Raw genomic sequence first — 13791 nt, 5'->3', positions numbered from 1 at the left:
CCTCCTGGGGAACAGCTGCCATGTTCAAAGTTGTCCCGATCTAGTTTTCAACGTACTTGTCACTGACTCATGGGGGCTGGCTCCTCTTCAATCCTCATCACAAGTTTTATTTAGCCAGACCATTATTTAGTCATTTTGTTTATCCCCCATCACCCTGGCACCTTGCATGGATAAGACCTTTAATAATGAAGCAACTTAGGATGCATGCACATACATATAAGGTGCCAGGGAGATGAGGGATAAACTGGGCTTCCCTGGTGGCACAGTGGTAAACAATCTGCCTGGTAACACAGGAGATGCGAGTTTGATCCCTGAGTTGGGAAGATTCTCTGGAAAAGAAAATGGCAACCCATTACAGTATTCTTGCCTGGAAAATTCCATGGACAGAGGAGCCTGGTGGGTTACAATCCATGGGGTCACAAAACAGGCAGACACGACTGAGCACATGCATGAAAGAACGCAACACATGAGATTTTCAAACTTGGGTGATGATCTTTGAAAGGAAAATGAAAATCACTGAGGACCCCTGAGAGAGCATGTGAAATCCTGACATGAGGAATAACGGGGTGGTACAAAGGGCATGGGAAAGGAGTCACCAGACTCTGAACCATGTGACCTTGGGCAAATCACAGCCTGATGACCTCTCCAAACATGGGAGCAACTCACACTCCCAGCAGAACCATGAGAGTGTCCACTCCAGAACAGTGTTTTTTAAACTGCAGCAGCACAAAAATCTATTCAAAAGCCAGCTCAGTGACCCACCATGTAAATCGTCTAAAGATTTCCCAGGCAGTTGGAAAGATTTCCCAGGTTTGTTGGCCAGACCCCAGAAACACCTCATCACTACCCTGGAACCACTGCCCCCTGGGGGTTCCAACTGTAGGATTTTGAAACCTCAAATCTAGATCACACCTATCACCTCCTACTTGTATAATTATACTTCTCGGTTGAAGGACCTGGAGATATAGTGCGTAGGCTGGCAGGGTGGGTGGAGGCTGGGTTTTCTTTAGGATCCCAAACTACTGGAGGCAGGAATCAGGATATAGGAGCCCCAGTTAGGCAGAAGCCCTGAAACAGCTGGCCCAATAATACAGACAGGAAAATCAGAGGTCATGCCAGTCAAGCGTCCTTCAGCAGAAATCTGCTGCTGGGAAAAGTGCTCCCACCAAGTCTCTGATACCTCTTTTCTGTCCAGTTATTTTATTAAACACGCATTTCCTAAGGACTTCCCCCTAAAAGCCAACTACTACTCTGACCTGGGAATTGATGACACAATCTCTGCCTCTAGGAACTTTGGAGGCTCTTCAGGAGCCTGTGGGTAAATGCCAGGAGAGCAAGGAATGACGGGAAGGCAGGTGACCCAGACTTAAAGAGAGAAGGGACAAGTTGTTGGAGGAGTTGATCCTGTATGGTTAAAACCTGAAGTGTAAATGGGGGCTAGTTGGGTGGAGGTAGAGGAAGAGGGCAAGAATCTTTTGCACAGAAGAAACATGTTCAAAAGTAGCAGAAGAATGTGCAAAGAGCCAGGCTCAGCACTAAGCTGAGCTGAGACCCTTGCTCCTCCACTTCCTATCCTGGCAATGGGATTGAAGTCTCCTCCTCTAATAATCATACATACCCTGTGGGGCTGTGCTGAGAATTAAAGGAGATAATGAGCCAAAAGTACTGGGCACACAGGGTACTTAGTGAAGGGTATTAAATGTTGCTAAATATTTCCCACTACACTAGCCTGTAAGCTGCATAACCACTGGCTTGCCATCATCGGTTTATTCATCCTTGTAGACTCACTTTCAGGCCCAGAGCCTTGCCTTTTGTAGGCACCGAATGAATATTTTTAAAATGAATGTTGAAAAAGTGCAAAGGCGTATACCTATGTTTTCGGGATCAGAAAGCCATTTTTCCATAGCTAGAGCCCATGTATCTCTGTGGCCATATAGGCAGATGCATGGTTTCTCAAAATAGCTCAGCAAATTTTTCCCTCTCATGGTCCCAATGCACTGGCTCTCCCCAAGCCATACTACCCCAGCCGTACCCCTTCAATGGCAACTATCCTGACACATATCCACCGGGACACACGGGCAGACAAGGGGCTCTTCCTATAGACAGACAGGAGCAGAAGCTGAAGTATTAAAACAGGTTCTACCTTGTGAAGCACAGAGGCTGCCATCAACATTCAAAAACCCCACCATCTCAAATGTCCCATCCTCCCTCTTGCTCACATGCTGGAACCTTCAAAGAGACACCCTTCTTTTCCAACCTGAGTTTCTTCTCATCACCAACAGATGAGTGTCCCTGGCTCACATCCACCCAGCCCTGATCCCTTCTGCGTGGACTCCCACTCGTTATGCCTGACTTTGCTCCCATGAACTGTGGACCTCAGTTAAGTCCTGCCGCTCTGTGGCCTCACTTTTTTCACTGTCAGAACACAGAGAGTCAGCGATGCTCCATGCTCACCTGGTAGTTATGTCTCAAGGGTAAAGGAGATAACAAATGAGATAACGTCTATGATGCACAGAAAACACCTCAAGAAGAAAGGCTCTGGATAAACACAAGGTGTTAAAACCACACCTGATTAGCATGTATGTCTCTGTCCACAGACTTCAACCATAGATTCCACTTTCCTCCACCCCTGAACATAAACACCCTTCCTGCCTGTAATCATTGTCTCTGCTACACATCTTCACGTGCGTACATATACCCACAGACTTTCAGCACCTTTATTTCCCCCAACATGCCCAGGGAAAATTGTTTTTCAACTCAGAGGAAGCTCAGGTTACAAATGCTCCCTTGCCCCTACACAGAGGCTCTTTTTCAGGACGCAGGAACAAGAGCCAAGCAGCCTATCTCTCAAGCAGGGCATTTCAGCTCCCACCATGAGGCTGCAGGAGATCCTTACCTGCCACAGCTCCTGCAAGGGCTTTCCAGGATGAGGTGACTCCTTGCTAGTTTGCCAGCACCCAAGACCAGAACAGAGGGGCCGATGGCAGCAAGAGGATGTGGCTGGAAGGCCAGAGCAAGGACCCAGACACTTCAGATGCTCAGCGCCCTAAGTACTCCTCATTCCTGGGAAGTTAGGGCCCCGAAGTCAACGAATCAGGAGCACTTTCCTAGGCATGACACAATCGTGGGCAAGCAAACCGCTCAGGTCCTCCCCAGTTTAGTCCTTTCCACTTGGAGCAGCAACCAGAAAGCCTGTAGTGGTTGGTGCCTGTTGCTGCTGAGCTCTATGCTCTAAAGGCTGGAGTTAAGCATGTGGAAGGGTGCTTGTGTGTGTGTGTGTGTGAGAGTGTGTGTGTGTAGGGGAGTGGGGAGAGAGTGAGGGGCTGGCTGCCTGTGATGGGTGAGAGAAAGAAATGAATGTGATATGTGTGTAGGTGTGAGACTGTGTGTGTGTTGCTTTGGCTGAATGAGTACAGGCAGTGCTAATTTGCTTCACTCCTGTCCAACTCTGTGAGACCCCATGGACAGCCCTCCAGGCTCCTCTATCCATAGGATTCTCCAGGCAAGGACACTCGAGTGGGTTGCCATGCCCTCCTCCAGGGGATCTTCCTAAACCAAGGATCGAACCAGTGTCTCTTACCTCTAACCTGCATTGGCAGGCAGGTTCTTTACCACCAGCGCCACCTGGGAATCCCCCAGCAGGCAGGGGGCCACCTAAATACCCAGGCTCATCACCCACCTTCTCTATCGATCTCAGCCCCTGTGGCCTATCCCTTCGGTGGAACAATCTATACCTCCAACTGCACCCGTGTCCCCGCCACCAGTGCGGACACACACAGCCCATCTCCAAAGTTCCAGACAGCAAAGTTCAGTGGCCCGGCCGCGGCTGTCAGACCCTGCCTGTACATCTCCCGCTTCCTCATTTCTGGACTTCGGTGTCACCCAACACCTCTGCCCCCGCAGATCAGACTCGGGACGGGGAGTAGTTAAACCCGGTCTGTAGGAGACAAAGCCGGAAGGACGGGCGCACCCTCCTTTCTTCCAGGCGGGGACCAGACTCGCCGCACGCGCCCGGGCAGAGGGGAGACCCTGACAGTTACATGCGGAGACAAAGACACCTGGACAGACGCCGGCACAGACAGACAAAGACCGACTGACGCGCAGGCACGCCGCGGGGAGCCCAGTTTCCCGGGAGCCCGGCTCCCTCCTTGCGGACTGAGCGAGACCCCTGTCCACCTCACCTTATCTGTCCCTGCGCCTGGGGCTGACTTCAGGGTTTTTTTCTTTTCTTTTCCAGTGTGTTTGGCGATGTGCTCCCGTCTCTCCTCTCGAGCTGGCCGGGCGGGTCCCGAGACTGCTCTCAGCTCTGGCTTGCTAGATGAGGCGAGCAGAGAAACTTTCTACCTCGCCTCCCGCCCGGCGCCGCCCGGCCGCCCGCCCGCTCGGTGGCTCCCTGAGCGCCGGCCCCAGCGCGGGTCCGGGAGCCTCGGGCGGGCGGGAGGGCAGGGCGGGGCGGGCGGACCGGGGCGGGGTTGGCGCCGCTCATTGGCCAGGGCGGGGCGGGGCGGGGCGGGGCGGGGCCGGCGCCGACGCCGCTCGTTGGTTAGGGCTGCCGGCGGCTCTTCCCAGCGGCTCGGCGGCCTTTGTTCCCAGCTGACAGCTGGGTTTACCCTCCACCTCCCGCTCGCCTGCATCCGCCTCCCGCGCGGGGTCCCGACTCCCCCAACTCTCCGGTCTCACTTTCAGCAGATCCCTCCGGGTAGCCCCGTCTGCTCGATCTTTTTCTCCCCCCTCCTTCTCTTCCCCCATTCCTTCTTTTTTGTCTTTTTCTTCTTTCCCCTTCTTTTCACCCCCTTCTTCTTACATGCTCCATTTCCCCCAGCACCATCTCCCCACTTCAGTCCCCTGGATTTCTAGGTTCAAAGAAGGCACCAGCAGTCTGGTAAGAGGCATTGGCTCGCCAGGATTGCAGGTTGGAGCCTAGACCACTGGCACTCCCACTCCGAAAAGTTTCAGGTGAAAGCTGAAGACTGTTTATAGCTAGTAATCTTACCCAGTACCTTTCTAACACTATCATTTTCTCTACCACCCACTTTCAACTTCTAGCATCTGAGGTAGGAGAGGACCCAAGTTTACAAGATTTGGTTGGACAAGGGCCAGTTTATTGGGTTTCCAGGGGTTGCATGAGGCTGGGGTCCTGAGGATGCATGCCCAGGTAGTATTGAGGTGGGGTGTGGGGAGATTGAAGTGCCTGGCTTCTGATTATAAGTAGAATGATGAAAGAAGATGGCCTGAAAGGAACCACACCATATTGTTTCTGCTGTTTCTCCACTTGAAATCCTGTAGAGGATCCTCATTATCCCCAGTTCTTGACCCTAAAGACTCCATCTTTCAATTCTTGGCTTCATGGGGTTTAAGGGGTCAGTCAGACAAGCTCTGCTACTTATCAACTCTATGACCCTGAGTCACTGCTTTAAATTCTTTATATCCTAGTTCCTTCCTTTATAAAATTGGGATAACAATTCCCAGAATGTAAACTCCCTGAGAGCGGGGACTTTCTTTTTTTATTCATGATTGAACAACTTGATTCCTTTTGTTCACATATAACCCCAACACTCAGAACTTGATACATAGTAGGCACTCAATAAATAATTGTTGAATGAATGAATTTCTTATTTATGGATTTGTTGTGAGGATTAAATAAGAATCCCAGTATATGGTAAGTATGGGCTTCCCAGGTGGTACTAGTGGTAAAGAACACACCTGCCAATGCAGGAGACAAAGAGACGTGGGTTTGATCTCTGGGTTGGGAAGATCCCCTCGAGGAGGAAATGGCAACCCACCCCAGTATTCTTCTCATACTGTTCATGAGGTTCTCAAGGCAAGAATACTGAAGTGGTTTGCCATTGCCTTCTCCAGTGGACCACGTTTTGTCAGAACTCTCCATTATGACCCATCCGTCTTGGGTGGCCCTACACGGCATGGCTCATAGTTTCACTGGGTTAGACAAGGCTGTGGTCCATGTGCTCAGTTTGATTAGTTTTCTGTGATTGTGGTTTTCATTCTGTCTGGCAATAGCGACCCACTTCAGTACTCTTGCCTGGAAAATGCCATGGGCAGAGGAGCCTGGTAGGCTGCAGTCCATGGAGTCACTAAGAGTCAGACACGACTGAGCGACTCACTTTCACTCTTCACTTTCATGCGTTGGAGAAGGAAATGGCAACCCACTCCATTGTTCTTGCCTGGAGAATCCCAGGGACGGAGGAGCCTCGTGGGCTGCCATCTATGGGGTCGCACAGAGTCAGACATGAGTGAAGCGACTTAGCAGTAGCAGCAGCCCTCTGATAAGGATAAAAGGGTTATGGAAGCTTCCTGATGAGAGAGACTGACCTTGGGGGAAACTGGGTCTTGTTCAAGTATTCTTGCCTGAAGAATTTCACGGACAGGGGGGCCTGGTGGGCTACAGTCTATAGGGTCACTTAGCACGCATGCAAGCATGTGGAAAGTACATATGTGTGCATGCTAAGTTGCTTCAGTTGTGTCTGACTCTTTGCGACCCTATGGACTGTAGCCTACCAGGCTCCTCTGTCCGTGGAATTCTCCAGGCAAGGATACTTGAACAGGTTGCCATTCTCTTCTCCAGGGGATCTTCCTGACCCAGGGATTGAACCCACATCTCTTATGTCTCCTGCATTGGCAAGGGGTTCCTTACCACTAGCGCCATCTGGGAAGCCCTGAAAGTGCATATACATGGCAGCAATTATAAATCTTGGGGTTGACACAAGGAAATTGTAGCACTGTTTATAATAGCTGCCATGAAAATACATATACATAACAGCTATTATAAGTAATACTACAATTTCTTTGTGTCAGCCCCAAGACTGGTTACTCAGCTTTCTCAGGCAATACTTCCTACCCACCTTTGTATGTACTCATCCCTCATTGGGAAAGTCATTCTCTATTTGTCAAAATTTAAGACCTAAAATGCATTCCAGGGTTTGATGTACAGCTCACTTAGAAGGACTGAGTTAGGCAAAGGGTCTGGGCAGAGCAGTGATGTGTGTGAGAGGTGAAATCCAGAAACAGTAGGGAAGAATAGCAACACCCTGTGCAGGGAAGCTTCAGAGATAAAGTGCGGTGTATGGAGAATGGGGGCAGAGTAAGGATGAAGAATGAGAGAGGAGAGCCATGATGGTACAGTGTGTGTGCATGTGTGTGGTCATAAAAGCCTCAGGAATGTGGTCTCCTGAAGTACGAGGCCATAATTAGCTTCCTGATTCAGCTGTTGGGTATGGAAATGCAATGCCTGGGTGTGTCTGCCTCTGAAACCTCTGATGGGGTTCTCACTGTGGCTCCTCTCCCATTGTCTAGTGATGGCGTGTTATCCTTCTAGGTCCTGGCTATCCCATTTGGCCCTCTGCTTCTCTCAGGCTCTCCCTTGCTTGAGGTGAGTCTGAAAAACTGGGTCACGAATTACGCTCTTACAAAATATTCCCTGCCATCCTCATCAACTCGTTATCTGAGGTTCAAATGGCTTACTGTTCTAGCTTAGTATTCTGTTACTCAGCTCTAGGACCTCAGATTGGCCACAGAGGACCAAGCCCATGGCCCAGTAACCTGACAGCTGGTCTGAGCTAGAAGCACCTCTGCTTTTTTCAAAGTACTTTCTCCTATCACAATTTAAATAACCGCCTGATTTCTTGTTTGTCTTCAACTCTCCTGTGTGTTTCTTATTCAAAGCCCAACATCTTTCTTATTCGACATTGAATCCCCAGCACATTTTTTGTATGTAACAAGCACTCAAAAAGTACTTAAATAAATTCTGTAGTGGAAGGCAGGTTGATGTTGCAGAGAGTGGAATGAACTCATATACAAAAGATTCACATCTATTCCTGCTTTTTCAAACTTGTAACCTTGTCGTCACCGTATTGAGACTCAGTTTGCTCATCAGTAAAATGGGCCTAGTAATATTTGCCCTGTCTGTGGCACTGATGCAAATATGAAAAGGGTTACTGAAATCAAAGTGGTAAGAAAAGTAAAAAATGTTAAATACCAGTTTAATGTTATTTTGAGTCTAAAAATTCAGGGCTTTTTGTTGGGAGGCAAGAAAGGATGACTGTATTTAACTGAGGCTGGATAATCTCTGAAAGCAGGTGAGAAAATATTATTATGCTAGAGCATGTGGTGCTAGTGGTAAAGAACTCACCTGTCAGTGCAGGAGACATAAGAGACATGGGTTCAGTCTCTGGATTGGGAAGATCCCCTAGAGAAAGGCATGGCAACCCTCTCTAGTATTCTTGCCCGGAGAAGTCCATGGACAGAGGAGCCTGGCAGGCTACAGTCCATGAGGTTGCAAAGAGTTGGACATGACTGAAGTGAGTGAGCACGCAGCAGAGCATTGAGAAAAAGATTTAACGGATCAACAGGCTTCCTCTACTCCATCTATCTTCCAGCTAGCCTAGGGAAGTAGGGGTAGGTTGATTTTCCTTCAGGCAAAGCCAGTGCCTCCTGATCTTAGAAGATGCCCAACCAATGTCCTGTCTCCCTCTAGGATGTGAAGCTTTTAGACCCAGAATTTACATTTCTTACTTGTACATCTCTGGGCGCTTTACATCTCTTATCTCTGGATATCACTAAACTCCTGTGTTTTGAGAGGGCCATCTCTTCCTTGATTTCTCTACCTGTTAAGAAAACAAGTTAGATAAAATGCAAATAGTGTTTCTCCTTTCCTAGAAAGTATTACACAACTTCCAGAAATTGTTTAGCATTATTGTTATCACCATCATTATCATTGTGACATTATTATCTGACATTATTATATTATTATTCTGTATTCTTAACCTATATTCCCATTCAGGAGACCAGGGAAGTTGTGGAGGGAACAAACACTCCTCCAGGCCCTGGGGAGAACGTGCTGACCTCAGAATTCCTATCCTGGGATGACTCATCTCCATTAAGATGTTCAAGTCACCTTAGGAAATATGTTCACCATCCTTTCATCTAAAGGAAAACTGAGTCAAAGAACAAGATAAGAAATTGGCCCAGCTTCACTGGGATGCCAGGGTCTTAAGGCATGGCTCCTGTGCCTACCTCAGCAACCGTGTGACTGATCCAGTGCCTGATGTGCTTTGGTTTGGGCAGTGGAGACCACAGGCAGGCAGCCTTCCCCTGAGCAGAGACTAGTAAAGCAGTCACCTTAGCTAAAGCAAAGGGTTCAAATGGCATTCATGCATTTTAAGTTGCTTCAGTCGTGTCCAACTTTTTGTGACCCTATGACTGTAGCCTGCAAGTCTCCTCTGTCCACAGGATTTTTCAAGAAAGAATACTGAAGTGGGTTGCCATGCCCTCCTACAGGGGATCTTACTGACCCAGGGTTCAAACCCACAGCTCTAGCATTGCAGGAGGATTCTCTACTGCTGAGCCACCGGGGAAGCCCGTTCAAATGACACTAACTAGCTTCAGTGTGAAGAGGTTTTGTCCAGCCACCAGCCAGCAAAACTCACAAGATAACTGTTTAGCAAATGCTTCAGTGTAAATGCAAGATTAAACTAGATTATGGAAAAACTGAGAAGAAAATATTGTGACTTGATTCCTCCTATCCCAGCACCATTTTCAATAGGAGGTGGTTGGTTATTTCTCATTCAGCATCCTCGCTTTGAAAGGTTCTGGGCTATAGCACCTGTTAGGGAATCTGTCTCTTCCAGGGTTTGGACTAGTTTGTCTGAAAGCCTGAAGCAGGCAGATGTTTCCACTTTGTCTCTACTTACAGTATTAGGAAAGCTTGACTTAAACTGGGTTAAACAAAAGGGAAAAAAAAAACTGTCATGAATGAATAAGTGAAGAGATCAGCTCCCAGGTTAGTGCATACCATGGATTCACAATATCATCAGAGATCAGGTCTCCATTTCCTGGTTTGGTATTTTCAGAGTAAGTGCTTTGCCCCAGAATGATTGTTTAGGAATACAGGCTGGATCTTTCAGTCCCATTGGTACACCCAAAGTCCAACAATAGTTTGAGGATTAAAGTACCTTTGTTTCTGCATCTCTTTCCTAGGATCAAGAAAACCTTTCCTGAAAGGTGAGAAAAATCTTTCCTGCTGACACTGAACAAGCTTAGCCACATCAGCAAGCAGGCATTGACAAATCCAATGAGATTATTTTGATTGGCTTTTACCAAGGGATTGGAAGTGGAATAGACATTGGGACATACCTGTATCTGTTGTTTTCAAAGGAGAAGGGGGAAACTGTGGCGAGAACTGACAATCATTGCTTGTCTATTTCATCCCTGTACTTTGCTGGGCATTTTATCTACATTATCTTACTTAGTTACAGAAATCATTATTATTTCTATTTTCCAAGTGAAGAAACTGAAGCTTAGAGTGGCTAAGTAATTTGTCCCAAAGTATAAGTAAGTGAAAGTGAAGGTGTTAGTCACTCAGTAGTGTCCAACTCTTTGCGACCTTATGGACTGTAGCCCACCAGGCTCCTCTGTCCATGGAATTTTCCAGGCAAGAATCCTGGAGTGGGTAGCCATTTCCTTCTCCAGGGGATCTTCCCAACCCAGGGATTGAATCTGGGTCTCTTGCATTGCAGGTGAATTATTTACCACTGAGCCACCAAGGAAGCCCTCCACCACCAGGCTTAAACTTCTTTCTTAGCATCTCTACAGTGTGCCTCTTTCTCACCTGTGCATTCCTTTTCCTCCCTCCTCCCAAGAGATATGTCTTTTTACTTCCACACAACTTCCCCACCTCCATCAAGGCCACTACCATGCTCTTGCCTTCCTTCAGGGCAGAATGGAAGTGTCTTTCAAGGTCCTCCCCAAGCCCTGACCCTGCCCTCCTGCATGTCCTACTCCCACTCCATGATTGGAAGTCCTATCAAATGTGTCATGTCCGTGTCCTTCTCTTCTTTCCTTCTTGCACACTTTGTGACTTGTGCTTTCTTGTTTTAGGTGAATGCGCCTTATTTTCCCACTAGATTTTTCAGTGGCCAGCTCCATGCTTAGTCCATGAGAGGGCTTTCCACAACTATTTAATGACTAAGCGAGGGCAGCGACCACCTCTTACTTCTCTAGCTCTCTCGTAAACCTCAGTCTGCTGCTGCCCCTGGGTGGTGACTAATGGACTAATTGGCTTTGGGCTGGTTCCTCCCCAGGGCTGAGGAACGACAGGCAGACAAAGAAGCTGGCATGACCTTTGTCAGTACTGAGAGAGGCCTTGGGTAAATGGGCCCCATCAAGCCCACATTTGCTTGTAGCCCTCAACTCATTTAAGCAAATAGAGCATATGAGACCGTGACTTCTGGGAAATCATTTAGTTCCCCTATGGAGCATGTTAGCAGGCTCATTTCCTATGCCTAGGGGGGAGAAAAAAAGAAAAATAGCAGAGAGGCTTTTGAGACCCTTTGTGCTGAAATAGAATTTACACATTTACTCAGTTCTTTCTGAAGAAGCAGTTCAGGGAGCCAGCCCTAGACTGAAAGGCTGGTGCTGTCCCCTAAGAGTTGGTGACATCAAGACCGGTCGCCTGGGACCTGCCCTGGACTTGAGCTCCTGCTGGCCTGCTTGGCTTTCTTTTTTTTTTTTTTTTTTTTAGGGCTGCGGGATGTGCGTGCTGGATCTTCATTTATTGCTGTCTGTGGGTTTTTCCTTGGGGCATGTGGGGTCTCTAGTTGTGGCACTTAGCTGCACTGTGGCACGTGGGATCTTAGTTCCTCAACCAGGGATCAAACTCAGGCCCCTGCACTGGAAGATGGAGTTTTAGCCACTGGACTACCAGGGAAGTCCCCTGCCTGGTTTTCTAACTGAATCCTCTAGGTCACTCCACTCCTCAAGTAGCATTGCCATTCTTCTCTCCCATCTTCTGGAACTAACTTCACTGCCTTCACTTTGTGTATTGAATTCTCTAGGTGTTCACCCTGTATTTTGTCTTTATTCTCCGACTCACTGTATTTGCTCCATGCTGACCATTTCTTTTGCTTTCATTCCCAGAATGATTGAGAAGGCCTCCATCTCACCAGCTCCAAAAATAGAGGCCAGAAAGGGGGCAGAGAAGGAAAGGCAGTGGGTGGCTGTACCAGGTGATCTCTGAGGTCGCTTCTGGCATTTTCTAACTCTTTTTACCTAAGGTGGCTGCTGCTGCTGCTGCTGCTAAGTCGCTTCAGTCGTTGGGAGCAGCAAAAAAGGACAGCTGCAGGTGCCACTTGAGCACTTTGGCAAGAAGAGGCTCTTGGTGATCTTGAACTAATTTTTCCTGTAAAAAAGCCTCAGTTTGCTTGAAGTTCCCTATTACACCTGCCTTGCAGAGTCGCCTTGAGTGTTTAATGCATCAACACTTGTGACAAGCTGAGCCCAGCATCCAACCTATAGGAAAACCCTTCATCTGCTCTTCTTCTCTGTGCGACCTCTCCTCCCCCCATCAGAAACCCAGGGCCTTTTCTGCCCTGTTTCTTCCAATTAAAAACATTCTCATGATTTGGCCCAAAACCCATTCAGCATGGTGAAGTGGAAAAGCGAACAACATTTTTAAATTTTCATTATTTATTTATTGTTTTTGGCTGTGCTGGATCTTTGTTGCTGCACGCTGGCTTTCTCTAATTGTGGGGACCCAGGGCTACTCCTCATGGTGGGCATGGGCTTCTCACTGCAGTGGCTTCTCTTGTTGCAGAGCAGAGGCTCCAGGGTAAGTGGGCTTCAGTAGCTCTGGTGCACAGGCTTAGCTGCTCTGAGGCATTTGGGATCTTCCTGGTTCAGGGATTGAACCTGTGTCCCCTGCATTGGCCGGTGGATTCTTATCCATTGCACCATCAGGGAAGTTCTGAGAACAGCATTTTGAGTCTATCGATTGCAGCTGAAGCCTTGAGTTTGAATCCGATTCTGTCCTCAGTCCCTATGTGATCTCAGCCAAATTTCTTGCTCCCATATCCTCTGCTTCTGGCACTTTTGAATGATTTTAACACTATAATCTCACAGAGAGGAATGCAAGAAAAAATTACAGGTGATTAAAATAATATCTATAGAACTTCCCTGGTGGGCCAATGATTAATATCTGCTTTGGGGTGGGACGGGTTCGATTCTTGGTCAGGGAAGTTCCATACACCTCAAGGTGCGGCCAAAACAAACAGCTACATTTCTGTGGGTACTGTGATTGTTTTTTTTTTTTTTAATTTATTTGTTTGGTCTTAGTTGAAGCACACAAGGGGCTTCCCGGCTTGGCACTAGTGGTAAAGAACCCACCTGCCAATGTAGAAAATGTAAGAGAGGAGGGTTTGGTCCCTGGGTCAGGAAGATCCTCTGGAGGAGGGCATAGCAACACACTCCAGTATTCTTGCCTGGAGAATCCCATGGACAGAGGAGACTGGCGGGCTACAGTCCATGTGGGTCACAAAGACTAGGACAGGACAGAAGTGACTGAGCACACAGCAAGCACACAAGATCTTCCCCATGTCATGTAGGATCTTTCCTTGTGGCACATGGCCTTTCTAGTTGCCAAATCTGGGCTCCAGAGCCTGCAGGCTCAGTTCTGCTTCATGTGGGATTTTAGCTCCCCGACCAGGGATGAAACCCATATCCCCTGCATTGCAAGGTGGATTCTCAACCACTGGACCACTAGGGAAGTCCCCCATGATATGAAAGAGCCCTTCACACCAGAGTGAATATGACTCGTCCTCCACAGCTTAGGGCTGCTCCCTTTCTGCTCCACTTCGTGCCCACCCCCTGCCCTAAGGTCTGAATTTTATCACAGAAGATAATCAGTCTCAGTGAATGCAGCAGAGGGCACTTCCTGGCACAAGCAGTGGGTGGACGACACTCATCTGTCCTTGAGCCCTGTGTAGCGAGGTTCTGAGCAGA

At 48.1% G+C, this 13791-nt stretch overlaps 1 protein-coding gene across 1 annotated transcript in view; it reads right to left on the bottom strand.

The window, feature by feature from the left end:
• LZTS1 (leucine zipper tumor suppressor 1) overlaps nucleotides 1-4413 on the bottom strand; it is a 68443-nt gene extending 64030 nt beyond the window's left edge. The window contains exon 1 of the mRNA XM_069574051.1: nucleotides 4182-4413. The gene's annotated coding sequence lies outside the window, so the exon portion shown is untranslated. The remainder of the gene's footprint in view (nucleotides 1-4181) is intronic.
• Nucleotides 4414-13791: the final 9378 nt, after the last annotated feature.

The sequence above is a fragment of the Ovis canadensis genome, chromosome 2 (assembly GCF_042477335.2).
Source record: "Ovis canadensis isolate MfBH-ARS-UI-01 breed Bighorn chromosome 2, ARS-UI_OviCan_v2, whole genome shotgun sequence".
Taxonomy (NCBI): domain Eukaryota; kingdom Metazoa; phylum Chordata; class Mammalia; order Artiodactyla; family Bovidae; genus Ovis; species Ovis canadensis.
Note: the sequence above shows the minus strand (reverse complement) of the source record. Positions and strands in the feature narration are given on the sequence as shown.